This window comes from Columba livia, chromosome 10 (assembly GCF_036013475.1).
Source record: "Columba livia isolate bColLiv1 breed racing homer chromosome 10, bColLiv1.pat.W.v2, whole genome shotgun sequence".
NCBI classification, from domain to species: Eukaryota; Metazoa; Chordata; class Aves; order Columbiformes; family Columbidae; genus Columba; species Columba livia.
In genome coordinates, this window is record NC_088611.1 from 18,453,880 (window position 1) to 18,470,983 (window position 17,104).

Genomic DNA, 17,104 nt, shown 5'->3' on the forward strand with positions numbered 1-17,104 from the left:
GTTCTCCAGGGCAGGACCACATTCCTATAGCAGCCAACACACCGCAGACATTGTTAATGAGCTACACCACAGTAAAATAAACCACTGTCCAAGACAAATACACCTGCACAACCATTGTTTAAATAAACTGTAGCTGGGATCCAACTCAGAACAAACTAATAACCCCTTTGCTCTGTATTTGATCTAGATAGAATTAATCCTTCTCTTTCACTTATAGCTATCAACAGCTTCTTTTGGGTCTAAGGCTCTTCTATCAGTGCTTCAGATGAAACCTTTCCATGCCATCTCTGCCACTGAGCATCACCCACCCAAGCACGACCTGGGTACCAGGATGAGGCCTCCAGAGAGTCAGTCACAGCAGCTCCCGGCCACCCAACTGAGGACATCAGTCACCCCAGCCCTGGTGGGTCCCCATCTCCTTGGGCAGATGCAGCATGTCCAGGGTAGCTGGAGTGACCACCCTGCCCTGCTCGCTTGTCGCCGCACTCTTTGGAGGAGCAGTTTCTTGCTGGCACTCATCTCTCCGCAGCACGTCCGCCAGCGCTGTAAAAGGTGATGGAAACAAGCCTGCTCTGTGGACACTGCTCCACTCCTTCCCTGTCCCATGGTCCAATGTGCAGCCAAGGCCAGATGGGGTGAGCGCTGGTCAGACCCAGGGAACCACCAGACCGGTTCTGCTCCTCTCCAGAGGATCTTTAGACTAACCCCACTTGAAATCCACCGTGACCCACCCAAACCATGCCACAGACAGGAACAACTGTGCTGAGCAGCACAGGGAATCCCACAGCATGGTGGAAATGTGGTAATAAGCACCTGCAACACTTAGATTAATGCTTTCCCCACAGCGAAAGGGCAGCAGCTGTAAGTACTCATGATTTACTATGAGTACCACCTTATTTGAATTGAGAAGTAGGTGGTGATGCAGCTGTAAATCTCTTCTCTTCTCTTCCCATCCCTTCCCTCCCTCCCTCTTGCAGACAAGGTACCAAAGCTACACGCAGCCCCACATATGCCAAGTTGGGCCAGCGGCTCAGAGCTGGCGGGTACAGCATCTCCTCCAAAACCAGCCTGCCATCTGCTGCGCTCACTTTGGCAACTCAGCTCCTCAGGGCTGATGTTAATTTTGTAGTTAAAGCTAAGAAAACTATCATCCCATCCCTCCTACAGCATCACCCCTCCTGGGTCTTCTTGGTAAGCTCAAAGTGCTATTAGGTCAGAAGTGAGAAGACTAACCCAGCATTTACTGCAGGAATTAACCTATTTAGGTCAAACTTCTCACCACACGTACTGTGTCTTACAAGTGCTCTGTACAACATGCAGCACACGGTGTGCAGAAAACGCAGCAGCAATGGTGAGAATGATAACAGTAAGACTCTACATCCATGTTTTATTTCACTGCTATTGCAAACCAAACCAAACCAAAGAGTCTGCTTTCCAGCTCCTTTGCCAGTAAAACTGGCATCTTTGCCCTACCAAAAGACCAGTTGAGAGGATTAGTCTACTTGTGAAATCCAGCGGATGGAAGGTATTATAAATACAACACATTAATAAATATAGGCTTTGTGAAGCTCTGGAAGAGCTCCATTTCACATGGTTGTTGTAGGTAAGCAGGCAGTACTGTCAGGATACACCCGGGGGCAGGAACACCGGCTCAGAGCACACAGCCGCCGGTTCACACCAAACCAGCACCCTGTTCCGGTTCTGTGCACAACGGGGCTTTTGTTTGCCCCAAGAATGGACACTGAGTGTTTTCTGCTCTCAGTGCTACTCGCACACTCCACCTCACCCGATTTGCAAACAGCACTGCACTGGTCTTGGAGTCTCCTTCCAGGGTGGTGAAGCACTTGAACGAGCTCCTCATCATGTGGGAGATGTTATCTGTGTAGCATGATGAAGGGTATTTGTAGGTCAGCATGTAGATACATGTAAGACTGAAGGATGGAGCTCCAACTTGACTCTATCATCTCAGGTTTACATCAGCAGAGCAGATCTTGCCCCAGCTCCAATGCGTCCTCACCATTTTTATTAAACTTTACTCAAGGAACTCCGTGACCACACAGCTGCCTGGGTACCTCTGCACTGCCACCATGTAGACATCACGATGGCTTCTTGTGCGACTCTGTCTGGAGTCTCCTCAGTTGCAAAGCTCAAAATGCCTGCAAACCAAACAACAGGCTGATGACCACCCAACAGCAGGAGCTTGACTGCATCGTGACAGCCACACGGACATGGGGGAGACAGGCTTTGATCTGGGAGCAGCTGAGGATCACAAGACATCATTACATTACACCACTTAAAGGAATCTCTCATCTTCTTTCTAGCTAATGCAACCTTCCTATGCCAGCACTTGCACGGTAAAATCAGCGTGTGTCTTCAGAATCTATGAATTCTGAAATACTGGCTTTCTGGCTTAAGCTCAGGCCTACAAGCTGTTAGACTCTGCTCTGTCCACCCCACACCATCACTGATGATTCCCAGCGCAGAACTAACATTTATACATGACACCAGACCTTGAACTTAAAACCCAACGCACAACACCACTCTAGCAACACCGATCTTTTTACAAACTCTTTGACCTGTAGTTTAATCTACCCCTAACATTTCACTGAACACATATTACCTACTAGAGCACCTGTACTGGAAAGAGATGGAAAATCAACTGGCCAAAACCAGATCCTGCCGTGGTCAAAGCTCTAACCTGAGCTATTCTTCACTCACCAATATCCCCCTGGAAGTTACTTTGCTAAGAGCTGGTCCTCACAGGTGTCCCAGGTGAGAAGTTACTATCTAGTCCTCATGACACTGGGAAAACAGAGGGCAGCTGCAAAGACAAAAGCAAAAAGAAAGAAAGAGGTAGTACAGCATGTTCTGAGAGCTGGTTCTGATCGCTCCGAGCAACGGGTAAACACTGAATATAGCGCCCTTTGTTGCTCTTTGCTGAAGAGCCATTAGCAAATGAACTTGTGTTTATTGCTAGGTGAGCAAACACACATTAGAAATGAGTATGAGCCTGCGTGCCTACCCGTAGTTAGAAGCATTTGCATTCTACGTGAAACTGAGAAAAAAAGCCAGCAGTGTCTTTTGATTCAGCTTTCCATGTTGTTTCTCAAACATGGGCATCGCTGCCTGTTTTACTTCTTGCTCTTCCGTTAAGCCCATCACAACCTCTCTGGGAGGACAGGAGGAGGATAACCTACATTTAAATCTGATGGTTTCATGACAAGCTCCACTTCTGAGCTCTTTATGGATTTACTGAACCATTCTGCTTCCTGCGTTCACTGCGAGGGTAAAACACAGCTGTTACAGACAGATTGCACTAAAAGTGTGTAGCCTTTAATTAATTCTGAAAGCAATTGCCAAGGCTTAAAGATTCCTTTCAAATATTCCATTTTTTTGATGAATTCCCGTTAAATAGGAAAACGCTTCAGACAATACGCTGAACATTGCCTGTAACGCACTGTAAAATATTAATATCCAAATGATACTTTTGCATTTCATTTATTTAATCTGGATCACAACAGAAGGGCTAGAGGATTAGTCAGTTCTGCCACAGAATATTTATATCACATCCACAAAACAACAACCGAGAATGTAGAAGCAATGGCACTATTTTGTTACTTGGAATTTGAAATAAGACCATGTTTTCTGTAGCACTATTTTTACCTCTCTGACCTCACGTATCCCTCTCAGAGGCTTTACTCATTTATTAAAGAAACAAACGCAACCCATTTGGACCCATTTTAACAGCGTATCAACACGTAAAGGTTATTTCAATCCACACAGATTATTTCCCTAATACCACATCCTATCCCCCAAACATGGGGAGGTCAGATAATGTTCTGAGTTCTAAGCTAGATTTCATACTAAACACCAATCCCAGCAGAATTATCCTTGGAAAAAATAAATAAAATAAAATAAAGTAGGTCCCTGCACCTGCACTTTGCTCTGTATCATTCGCAGAGCACAGTGAGAGCACTGACAGATGTACAAATGAAAAGCAGTAGGTTTTCTGCATAAAGTCCCAAATTACCACCCTCCTTCTCATATGCTCAACAGAGACTTGCTGTTTTCTGCTGTGAAAGATGACATTCCCATTAAATAAATAAATCTCTTTTTTTGAGTCTTATTTATGACTACCAGGCCAGCTCCTGCTCTGCTGTTTCAGAACACTTGCAGCTCTGGCAGAGATGAACACAAACCTCTGTTTTTCCAAATAAAATTGACCCCAAGAAGTCCAAGGCATCCTGTGGGAGCAGGACCAGCACGGACAAGGGGGCTCTGTTATACCAGACGTGAGCAACCCCGAAGCTGAGCTCAAAATAACTTCAAAAAACCCCTCTAAAGACAAAATATCCAACCTGAAACAGGGAGGGAAGGTGGCAGGAAACCTGTACTTTCAGGCTACAGAATTAACAGCATTATTAGTGAAACACTTGGGAAAATGATGTTTTCTAAACCCTTGGTAGTTCCTACTGACTATTACAATGGACCTTTCTGGATGGGGTTGAAGAAGTTGCACTGAAAAAACGCTGCACAAAATATTTTGTCGACTTTGTGATAGTATTGCCATTTAAATGATATTTGTGCATTGTTTTTACAGTTTTTCCAAAGAAAAACTGTAAAAAGTGCTTCCACAGCCCTGGGCCCACCTAAATATTCATTGTATCCATACTGGAATTAATGGATGGTAGTGGACAGGTATTTCCCCTAAACAGCTCTTGCACAACCGACCTTTTCTCTTGCACCGCTGAAAATGTGTTATAAACACCAGTTTAAGCTTCCAGTACAAATGCTTAGCAGTTAATGATTAATACAATGTTAAATAGTGAGCTTTTTATAAATGAAGACAAACTACACAAGAAATTTACAAGAAATACAAAGCAACCACAACCTGCTTGCTGTTAAAAGCAGGTTTCTTCATAGATATTTTGTCACTGTAAACTGAGGGTTGACTTTTCAACTCTCAAACACTAACAAAATGTGGACCCATGCACCATGTTGTATATATGTTTTTAAAAGGGGAAATCAAGTCATTTCTTAGTTTCTCAGTATCTTAACACAACTTTCTGCTGGTGTTAGGGATCTGCTCCAACTTTCTGTTCAATTAAACCAAGGAGTAGCACAAAACTCTTCTCATAGCTCATAAGCTCCTGCCTAAGGTCTCCAAATCAAAGCAAAGTTTTTTCTTAGGGCTCCTAAATTACAGAAACTACCACCTTAACCCAGCAAGCTGATCCCCAGGGGTTATTTACCACAAGTAAAATGCCTTGTCATTTTGTCGCACTTTGCTTGTCAAAGGATCTCCCGAGTCTAAGAAGCTTCTGGTCGCTTCTTGTGAAGAGTTTGAAAACTAACCCTTGCTCTTAATCCTCCTTGAGCAAGAAGATAACGACAGCTCTTCTAACTCAGACAGAGGTCCACCTACACAGAACCCTGGCTCCAGCAACAGACGGTAATAGATGCCTCAGTAGCAGTGCAAGGGCAGACAAGCACCGGGTAATCCTCGCCCTGTGCGTCCCGGCAGCTTCGGGCATTCCTGAATCACAGATTGCAGCCACGTGTAATTATTCGGATGGGTATGTCAGGCGGTTTGAGCTTCTTCAGTCAGAAAGACTTTCTTGTAGCTCCTTGAGTCCTTTCCAGTTTGTCATCATCTTTATATATATATATATGTATATATATTCTTTTTTTAAAGTTACCTGACCTGGATGAGCATCCCCTTTTCCCAGACAGGTTTTCTATCCCTTTGGCTTTCTAGTGCTGCACCCAGAGCAAACGTTACTTTCTCCACTTTGACCCACCACTCCTCCACCTACCTGCTCAAGAACCTCTTGCTCTTTTAGGTACCACACCACATTCCAAGCCTGTATCCACTTGGATACCATCCATGACACAAATATTCTTTCAGTCAACTAGCTAGGAAAAAAAATATCCAGCTCTGTAGCCTTTAATGTGTGAAGTACATCCAGAGAGCCTGGACAGGTTTAACCCAGCTGTAACAGAACCCTGCTCGCTAAAGTTACCCACCCAAATCACCCTGCTGAGCAAATCCACCATTTCTGCACAAATCCACATAAATCTAAGACCATCGGCTCTGTAGAAACAAACCTGCTTGCAGAAGTTCAGGAACCCAACTGTTGGTCAAAATACAAAGTAGTATTGGAGCAGAGAGCAGTTCCCACAGTACCTACGAAATTCCAAGAGCAGATTTCCAATTTCCAGTTAATTGAGAACCAAGAGCCAGTTTTTAATCTGTTTAATATGAACTAAACTAATTTTAAAAGAACCGTCAGCTAAGGTTCTTGGGGGAAAAAAAAAAAAGCTCTTGTGCAATTAAAGTTACAGTACCTATCATGATTTAATAAGTAGTTAAAAGACAGGAAGCGAAACCAGCTTCCCATCAGAGGAAGGTTATCAGTGAGATCTGCCAAGAATTTGTTCTGCCACCTGTGCAGTTCAATGTTTACATAAGACCCATGTGGAGGAATATGTCCCAAAGTGGTAAATTGTACTGTTAAGAAATTAATCACAATCAAATTCAGAAAAGACTACAAAAAGTAACAGAACTCATGCACTCTTAAGTAACTACACAATATCTTAGATGTCAATAAATACCAAAACCAACACAAAATATTCTAATTACATAAACACAATAGGATCCAAGCTCGCAATTACCACTTAGAAAAACTCTGGAAACTTGGTAGGTCAGTTCAGCATTTAGTATCGAGCAAAAAGGCAAAGGCAACGTTCAGAGTGATTGGGAAAGAAAACAGGGATCACCACGATGATGTTGAATGCTGCAGGCAGCTCCGATTCCCACATCTGAAAAAGGAGACAGTATGACAAAAAGGACAACAAAGATGATCAAAAACATGGAGCAGATTCCATATAAGGAGAGAGCAGGCAGAGCAGGACTTGGGATGGACAAAAAAACAACTGGGGGAAGACAGGGAAAATTTAAGAGATCTGAAACATGATGGTGCCAAGATGAAAACCAGGGAATGATCGACTATCATGTCTTGTAATACAGAAACAAGAGAGCACCTACAAAGTTACAGACAACTTTTCTAAGCCAGTTCAAGGATACTATGACTGGATGTAAAATATTTTGAATAGTAGTTAAAATGCATAATTAAATTGTAGCGCTCGCTGCTGTAGTATGTCATGGAGACTGGAAACATAAACAAGTTAGAAGAAGGATTATGTAAATTAATGGAGAGTAGATGCAGTCAAGATCAGATTATTAGATACAACTCCTGATCAAAGAGGGCCCCTAACTGATGATGGTCATAAGCTGGGAGTCAAATTAGGATGATGGGAAGAAAAGAAAAGAAAAACAACAAACACAAAAACAACAAACAAACCCACCGCATTATACATGCCCTGTTTCTTACAGTCCTCATTAAGCATCTGCTTCTGGCTCTTGTCAAATCCAGGATACTGAGCTACACAGAGCTTCGCAATTTGCCCCGGGATCACAGCTCTACTTAAACTTATTTTATGGCACCATTATAGATTTTATTTATTTTTAAATATTAAGAATGTAACTTTAGCCCTGCCTAATTGCATATTTAGGAAGCCGGAACCTTAACCTCGTTGACTAAAGGCATTATTATCTATCATATTAACATTTAGATACCATCTAACTGAATCCTGACAGCGCAGCACAAAGTTAATGCCCAGCACAGCAAGCGAGCATCACCCTCAGCACACCGAGAACCTGAAGCAAAGGCCAGAGCCGGCTGGGTTTGGGTTTAACCCACCCAAATCCTCCTTTCCAGGAACAGCTCTTCCCTCTCTGCTAAATATTTGATGGAAATTTCTCCCTCGCAAGCCTGAACAAAACAGATAACGTGTTTGCCGTATATACAGCTAAGCACTGGGCAGCGTTCAACAGACCTGCTGTTGCTAAAAGTAGGTCAGGACTGTCCGTTCTGAGCGGGGTGAGAGGGAAGCTAAAGCACAGCAGACTGTTTGGCCGGGTATTACAGAAAACCTTCAAGCTGGGATTTTATCACTACTTCAAACAGACATGATTCATATTTTAGCAGCCTCCACCTCAAACACGGCACACCTTCCCAACCGCGCTGCCCTCCCTGTCATTAGGGGCACCCCTCCCCAGATCCTCCCGTCCTCAGCTTCGGCTCCAAAGCCCATGAAAGCCGGAGTCCTGCTCTGCTCGAGCTGCCTCAGCCCGTCTGTGTTGATTTCTGTCAAGCAGAAATGCCCAGCCATTTCCTCCAGAAACAGCCAGGACAACACACGATCTTCTCAATGTCATGGCTTCTGCCCGAGAGCCTGTTTTCCTTGGCAGGGCGCCCTGCAGGAGGGAGGGAGGAGACCTCCTGCCACCAGCTTCCCAGAGGACAGCACCGTGACCCCTAACCAAGCTCTCACGTCCCCCAGGCAAAGGCCACACTCCCAGGGAAAGTCCTTTGGCATATAGCCTGGCCTTGGAGTATCCTAGCAAGAGAGGAAAGGAGCTTCCAACCTCCTGTGAAACCCTTGTGAAAGGAAGCCAGTCCTACAGTTGTCCCCAAGAGGGATCTACGGTCATCATGCCAGCACCAGCCCTGCAGGACAGCAGAAGGAAGAACAAAGAGACCTTCCTGTACTTAAAAGGGGCCGATAAGAAAGAGGGGACAGACTTTTCAGCAGCGACTGTCGCGACAGGTCAAGCAGGGATGGTTTTAAACTAAAGGAGGTAGATTCAGGCTGGATATGAGGAAGAAATTTTCTACACTGAGGGTGGTGAGAGCCTGTCCCAGGTTGGCCAAAGAGGTGGTGGATGAACCATCCCTGGAGACATCCCAGGCCAGGCTGGACGGGGCTCTGAGCACCCTGAGCTGGTGAAGATGTCCCTGCTCATGGCAGGGGGGGCACTGGGGGAGCTGGGAAGGTCCTTCCAACCCAAACTGTTCTACAGTTCTACAAAATCTACCACAAAAGAGATTCTTGTTAGCCGTGTCACAGACCATAAGCAGACACAGACACACAAGGACACCACATCCTGAGCTCCACCATTCAGCTGTCAAGACACAAATCAGAACCATTTAACACTGGTGTTTGCCTCAAATAAATCCTTTCACCCTGCAGACACTCAGCAGCGCAGGGAGCTCTGGCCTGTTAAAGAACAGCATCTCCTCGACACCCTATAAGTCTTCAATTTTACTACCACAACAGCTCTATAAAGAATTAATACACCCTGGATGGACAGGAAGGAATTCTTATCCTTGGAGTTTTCCTTCATTTCAAACAAAATTCACTTTTCTGCTCTCCCCAGTTACCTTCTGGAAAACCAAACAGCCTGACAGCAATTTGACAGTCCTCCCCACCACTCCAATAGCGTCAGCAGTTCTGGCTACAGCCACGAACACAGGCAGCAACATGCAAATAAACTTAATGCAATGCAACCACACGAGTAGCATCTATCTCCTCCCATCCAGAAGAGACAGCAAAATCAAGAGAATTCCACATCACTACCACAATCTGCTTGTGGTCTGCCTTCAAACCAAGTTGAGATATATTCTATCTAGTATTACTCAACTCATTTTAAAGCATTATCAGAAATGCAGCTTTAATCAATTTATCTTCCATAAATTAGTACCTAAGCCTAGAAGGCTATCAGTAGTCAGCTCCAAACTATTCGGTTTAATATTCAGGTAATTAGGTTACACAGGTTTGCCAGATAATCATCCAAGTTGAGGTGGCCAGACATTTTCTCCCACCTCTGCAAGGCAGTACCAAGGCTTTCGTAAGGCTGAGAACAGATGGTAACACACCAGGTCATTTAAAAAGCCAGGGGACCTTCCCAAGTCGCTCATAACTGGTATAAAACACGAGAGCTCCCACTGCACTGCTGCACAATCAGGGAATAGTTTGGGTTGAAGGGACCTTCCCAGCTCCCCCAGTGCCCCCCCTGCCATGAGCAGGGACATCTTCACCAGTTCAGGTTGCTCAGAGCCCCGTCCAGCCTGGCCTGGGATGTCTCCAGGGATGGTTCATCCACCACCTCTCTGGCCAACCTGGGCCAGGCTCTCACCACCCTCAGGGCAACAATTTCTTTCTCATGTCCAGCCCGAATCTCCCCTCCTTTAGTTTAAAACCATCCCTGCTTGTCCTATCGCAACAGGCCCTGCTAAAAAGCCTGTCCCCATCTTTACTGGCCCCTTTTGAGCACTGAAAGGCCACAATAAGGTCTCCCCGGAGCTTCTCTTCTCCAGCTGAACACCCCAACTCTCTCAGCCTGTCCTCCCAGCAGAGCTGTTCCAACATCAGATCATTCCTGTGGCTCCTCTGGACCCTCTCCATGACTGAGCAATGTCCTTCCCACACGGGCTGGGATCTTTGATACCCAGTGCTTCCAAACGTAGTCCCACACACAATGCTGGCACAGGAATGAGGGGCTCTCAAGGTGTTGGTGGTTGAGGAGCCACAGGCTGACAGCAGAGATGCAGAGTCCTCTTCCACCCTACAGTCACAGCCTTCCACCCTACAGTCACAGCCCTCCACCCCAGACATTGCCCACACTTGGAAGTTATTGTTTCAAAGGTAAAATTCAAAGCAAAGACTGCAGACAGACAGGGGTGGGAGGACTCCTGCAGTGCATGGGCCGTCAGGCAATGCCCTTCGGTCATACTGCTGTGGGTCCACGGGCTAGAGCAGTGAAAACAAGCAACATGAAATTTAAGCAGAAAGGAAGCAGCAGCTGGGATGCTGCAAGATTTGATACTCAGAGAAATAAAACCACCTGGAGCAAGAGTTCTCTAGTCACCTTGTTAACAGGAAGATGTCTAGTCACACTTTATTCAGAACAAGGAATTTTATTACAAGACAAAATTCACCATAAGAAATTCCAGCACCATCAAGTGGCTTTGCAAAGTGAGTTTCTGATCTTGTTCATGCACTCAGACTGAGGAAATTCTAAGTTTTCCCAGCAAAATATTTGAGCTCCTGGTCATGATCAGTGCTGAGAAAGGTTCTTCAGTGCTGTCCTAAAGGCACCATGGTTCAGAACTGACTACCTGTTTGTGGCAGCCAAGAATGATAAAGGTTTTTCGGTTGAGACTGTTCTCCATCTGGTTTGCTACCCGCCCACCTTCAGTCTGACAGCCACTGGCTGGGCAGGACCGACTGGGTCTTCCCTTCCTGCCCTTCAGGGAAGCCCAGACCTTCACCCCAGGGCCACAGAGATGCTCTGACAGGTCTGCTGCATAAACTGCACCGCTCGTCTGAAATGCAAACTGCTACGAGCAGGAATTGCAGCCAGTATAACTGGCTGACTGTTGGCGTTTCAAGAGAACGCTACCTTGCCAAAAAAAATCCGAACAGAAGACAGGAAAAACAGATTTATGGTAGTTTGTTAGGGAGAGCGCTGAGTTTTGAGCGAGTGGCTGTTCTTTTTATTGGAAGGAACAGCTAGAGCAGAGAACAAGGGGAACAAGGAAAAAGAACACATGTCTGTGCTGAACGGATAAACCACAGCCTGCGGTCAGCACCGTTCTGTGTGCAGACTGTCCCACTCCCGGGCACCTTCCTCTGGCATTTTAAGCTCTGTATTCCACATGGCAGTGACTGTGCACTTCTCTGGGAAAGGAAACTGTTCAACTTTGCCACAAAATCAGTAAACTAATCAAGCCCCTACGAAAACGTGGCTCAGACAGCGCTCATCAGACATATACGTGGACCAAACCGAACAATCGGCCACCTGATGTCAACCCAGGAGGCCACAGTGGGCCTGACGCAAGTTTAGCGTCATAAAAATGCTTTAAATCAAACCTTCTCAGGGCTTAGTGGGAAATACACTAACTAAAATAATGGACCGGCTAGGAATAGAGAAGATCATAAAGGCTAAAGGTGGGTTCCAACTAAATCTAATCTGGACAAACCATCTGGATATATAACAGTATTTATCTATATATATAAAATGGCAGACAGGCTTAACGCTCCCAGGAGCGGGCCAAGAGAGAATAATTGCCAGAACAAAATAACTGATGAAAAGAATAATTGAGGAATTGCGAGTGAAATGGGAAGGATGCTCTCTAAATGGTGTAACAACTGAGCCCATTGCTGCTCTGCAGCGGTGACACTTCCGCTGTGGGACGGGGACATCTTCCTGCAGACAGCCAACTATATAGGTGCAACACGTCAAAACAAGCAACAGGAGAGATCTTAAACCCACTCCACCTGGTCCCAATCTGCTCCAACATCATCTAATCCTGTGTGCTCTCCATCTGGCTTCTTGTCCCAGCCCCACGTCTGTCTGTGTCTGTCTGTCTCCTCGTATCTGTCACCTGAGCACTCAACTTCTGAGTCAGCCCATGGAGTGACTGTCACTACAGAACAGGAGACGCAGACAAGTCGGTGTCTGTATCCTTGCAAAGAGGCTGTCATTTCCCACGACACATCAATGCAGCTGTTTTCAGCCGTAAGAACATGCCTCCAAGAATATATTAATAGGTCATCTTAGTTCTGCTTTCTATAGCTGTTCCCCAAGGACCACAGCAGGAAAGCCAGTCTACAAAAGGTTAAAGAAAAAAAAGGAACACTACCTAACAGCAGAAACCATGTCCCCAGGGAGAAAAAGACAGAGCCAAACACTCTTCTCTTCCTTCTGAAAGAGAAAGGAAAAGTTCAAAGAAACAACCAGGGCTGTTCTGTACTGTGCCCTCCGCAGATCTGCGTAAGCATCTAAAACCAAGTTCAAGACCAGGCTATCAAGGGTGAAGCATCTAGAAGTGAGCCCTATTTTTGAGTTATTTTTAAAGGTTTAGACAGGGCTTCAAATAAGACCAGTGCTTTGAGTACTTCTGGAGAGTAGGAACCTCATGTAGGCCATAACATTTTTAGTTTGAAATAGCTTTGGAACAGGGCTTGTATTGTTTATACATCTGCTTATCACCCGTTTTAGTTCAAATTGAGTTACGGTTCATTACCAGGCAAGAAACACTCTTAAAGTGGAGAGAGAGAGGAGAGAAAAACAACAACAAAAATTGCAGAAATAAGTTTTATGCTACCATTAGTAAGAGAGTCTCTGTGCGTTGATAAACCACGCACCACCTCAGAGCAGCAGCAACAGCACAAGCCACAGAGAAAGGGAGAAAGTCAGCTTCTCTGCTTAGAATATTTGTCTTCACACCACCCTTCCCAGCTGTGTAGTGTCCAGAAATACACTCGCCACCTCTCTTCAAACTCAAGTCAACAGTTTGCAGGCTCGAACACCCACAGGCGATGCCTTTAGCAATAAGAGGCGCACGCAGCACATGACAAGCGGCGCAGAACCAACCCAGATCACAAGCTCTGCCAGTCTCTGTCTTTACAAGTTTTATTTGTCTCCCCCTCCTCCCTCCATGCTGACAATCCAGGGTGCAGCTTTCTGGCGATGGCCTGAAACGTAAGTACGAAGCAAGCACATAGTAGCACTTTACCTCCTTGAATGCTCTCCCAGGTTTCAATGATGTAAAGCTCAGGGATTTCTTGGGATAGAGGTGGTTTCCGTGCATTTAGTAACCCTCAGTAGCTGCTGCTTCTATGGAGCTGCCCTGTGTCCTCAAATACACACAGACATTTGGCATTCACAGCATCCTGTGGCAAGAAGCTTCCCAGGTTAACTGCACACATCAAAGACTAAGCTGTTATTTGTTTTTAAGCTTGCTCCATGCTGGCTCCATTCAATACCTATTCATACTCGGAAGAGGTAAGAAAAAAGGTTTACTCCCCCTCTAACCTTTCCATGCCATTCAGGATTTGAAGATAACTATCACTCATTGCTTTTCAGGTGGAAGAATCCCACTTTATTCAGCTGCTGTTTGCAGGGAAGGTTAACCCCCACCTTTGGTCACTGTTGCTGCTGTTCTGTTTCTAATACTGAAGAAACCTTTCTCTAGATGCAATGGTTTTCCTGAACCTGCAGAAAACTCAAGTTCCATATGAGCTAGAGAAACTAGCATGATAATTTTAAACACAGGAGGGATTCCCAAGTGCTACAGGGAATTGCTGGTCAGGTAGTTCTGCATTAAAATATGCAGCCTAACTTCTTAAACTGAGTTTGCCCAACAGCAAGTTTACTTTCAAGCCCCAGCATCCTCCTCCACAATAAGGTGTAGTTTTCAAAAACATTCTCTCCCCATTAGTGCTTTGAAAATACAAATAACATCCTTATATTTGATTTTGCCTGCTCTTATGAAGGATGTATCCTTTTTGACACAAGTTGCATGCCAGAGCTTTTTTCTGTTCTACGTTCTTTATGAACATTTAAATCCATGGGGTTTTCTTCTCCTCAAGCATGGGTACAGTATTTAGTGATTTCCTGATGCTACATATAACAACAATATCCTTAAGGGACCTTGTTCTTTTGCAGAATCATATAGGAATACTTGGTTTTAGACAATGGTTTTATCCTGACTCCCCCAAATCCTGAGTGATTTCTTCCACAAGTGCAGTGATCCTAATTGCTTCCTACACTCTTGATTACCAGATATAGGACTTTGCTACTTATACACACTTAGCTCACTAAGCAACCTAACTTTCCTGTTAGGCTGAAATATCTGGCTTTTCTCTGTCCTTTACCAGTTTCACTGTTAGAAGTTAAACAAGCATTTTTCAGATGCAGAGATGTACAAGTGTAACTGGAATTAAAAGAAAAAAGAGCCATTAAAACCCAACAGAATTCAAGAGAGGGCAGATGACAGATGTATTACCTAGAGTTACAATACTCAGTGCTAACAGCATTTTCAAAAATACAAACCTACTTCACAATTTAGGGCTTGGCACCATTCCTCAAGGGTTAGAAGGAACATCTCATCCTCCTCTCAAGGTGGTGGGTATCACACAGGACTCAAAAATTCAGCTAACAGACCCTCTAAGTTGAGCCCAGCTCTTCCTCTAGATGAGATGAGCAAAGCCTTTGCCTATTCCTGGAAACCGAATTAGAACACAGTTCTAGAGAGCTGACCAGGGCTTATTTTCACATAAGGCATTCACCTGGCTCCAGGTATTACACGTGCGGTGCTTCCAGAGGCAAAAACAAGTTCTGGAAATGTATTCTTTACCCTGTTGTGGATATGTGTAGGTCTGCATTATTCTTCTACTGAAAGAAGCTCAGATACTACCAAACCAAGAATCCAGTTGTTACAAGGTTAAATACTTAAACAAATGGAGCATATGTACATAACTAGTGAAGAAAAGCTCAACGTGCACTGGGAGACGTCTTGGAAACAGAATTGCAGGACAAGATGCAAGACCAGAGAGCAATTTGGACCAATCTTTGACCGAGATACCACATTTGGAACTGGAGCTGGAGTTCGAGGTAGCTGCGCAGAGGCTTTATGTCACATATGAAGGAATATGTGGCCCCAGGTCTAGAAATACCCAAATCCCCCACTACTGTGACTGCTTTGCAGCGAGCACACTGTACAGAACTGCTTGCCGGGCATAGGAAGCAATGAGAAAGAAACATCTACAGCCAAAACATATCACCGCAGTTTGGAAAGATGTGCCCTCCTCCCCCAAAGGTGAGGGCTTCTCCTGAAGAACTCTCGCCTTGCACACGGCATGTCTATCTTTATTCTAAACAAAAACAAAAAAGCAGTGGTTCACAGAAAATAGGGCAGAAAATCAGCCCCTACACTGTTTAAAAAGGGAGAGAAGAGGAGGGAGCAAGTAACGTTCTCCTAGGTAACACCAAACTGCTACTGCGGCTGCACAAGAATGAAGTAGAGCGCGACTCGGGTAATAACCGTAACTCACATTTCAGAAGTTAGTTTGTTCAGCCACGATCTTTCACATCAAAGGTACTAAAAAGCATGTAATCTAGTGCACTTCTGCTGGAGCGCTTCTTCAACAGGATCTGGACAGAATTAGTTCGGTATCTCAAAGAATACAACATCCAGACCTCTGTCCTCCCCTTTATTTTTATGTACCCTGAAAGCATGGATCCAGAGAGACTGGCCTGAATTTAAGTCATCTCAAGTACTTACTCATTCCCTATTTCAAACAGCTTTGGATTTACTGGTTTTATTTGAACCACCCAGAGCAATGCAAAGCTGAGGAAACCAGACTCGCCAGTCGATGTACTTGTGTTATATGTACTCAGGATTTATTCTCAGAGGCTCCAGGTTGAAATAGGTTTGTCCAAAGATTTACTCTTTACCATCCAAGAGTTCAGTCCAGGTCTACTACCAAACTGAAACCACACAGGCTGCACACACAGAGAAGTCTGGGCTAGAGGTTGCTCTCTGTCTTTGTTAATGGTTTTTATTTCTGCTGAGTCCTCCTACTGCTACAGCTGCGAGTCCAACAAGCAGAGATCCTTCTGACGAAGGGCTCCTGGTGCTCTACCACGATACTCATCTCCCCAGCACAGCAGCGGGTGACTCATCTAAATCAGCACCTTGTGTCCAGGTGTCAGGGTTTCACTCTCCAACCAGAAGTTCATGCAGATCTGCAGATCTCCAGCAGCTCACTCAGTCTGGGATCTGTGCTGTACCACCCTATATTTCATATTCAAATTCCCGTATTCAAATTCCACGCAACACTTACTGAGCGCTTTGCCAGGCAAACTGAAATAGGAGTTGCAACTATCCTGTTTTGCAGGAAGCAGCTTGAAAGGAGAAATCAGTTTCAGGGAGACATTTCTTCAAGGGTCTAGAGCTGTCAACACCACAGAGCTCAGCCAGCACAAAGCAGCTCATCACACAGCCTGGTGACTGACAGCCCGATACGAACATCACCCCTGCTCCAGGAGACTGTCTTCAGATTTGGCAACGCTCACCGGCCCGTTTCTAGCCATAGATCACCATCAGAAAGAAGCTTTTTTGGTTTGCTAGTTTCTGCCTGCAGATTAAACTCATTTTCTCATATAGAAAATTCAAAGTTTAAAAGTCATTTTTTACATTGTGACAGAGACGGAAGTGCAGCACCAGAGGTGCCAAGAAGATTCTTGCAGAAGGTGTCCAGTGGCCTGACTCGGGCACCACTGCAGCCTACAGATCCCAACCAGTCCCTTAGGAAACGGGGATGCAGCTGGGGAGGAGGACCAAGACAAAGACAAAAATGTCAAGCAAATGTAAGGGCAACCTTTGGAATAAATACATCTGCTTACAGC

At 45.0% G+C, this 17,104-nt stretch overlaps 1 protein-coding gene across 5 annotated transcripts in view; it reads right to left on the reverse strand.

The window, feature by feature from the left end:
- Nucleotides 1-17,104, reverse strand: part of PLXNB1 (plexin B1) — an 81,343-nt gene that overhangs the window by 41,901 nt on the left and 22,338 nt on the right. Inside the window, exon 1 of one of the 5 annotated variants that reach the window (XM_005507545.4) lies at nucleotides 2,719-2,821. The exons of the other annotated variants lie outside the window; for them this stretch is intronic. The gene's annotated coding sequence lies outside the window, so the exon portion shown is untranslated. Of the gene's footprint in view, nucleotides 1-2,718; nucleotides 2,822-17,104 lie in introns of those variants that run through there. 5 annotated transcript variants of the gene reach the window in all.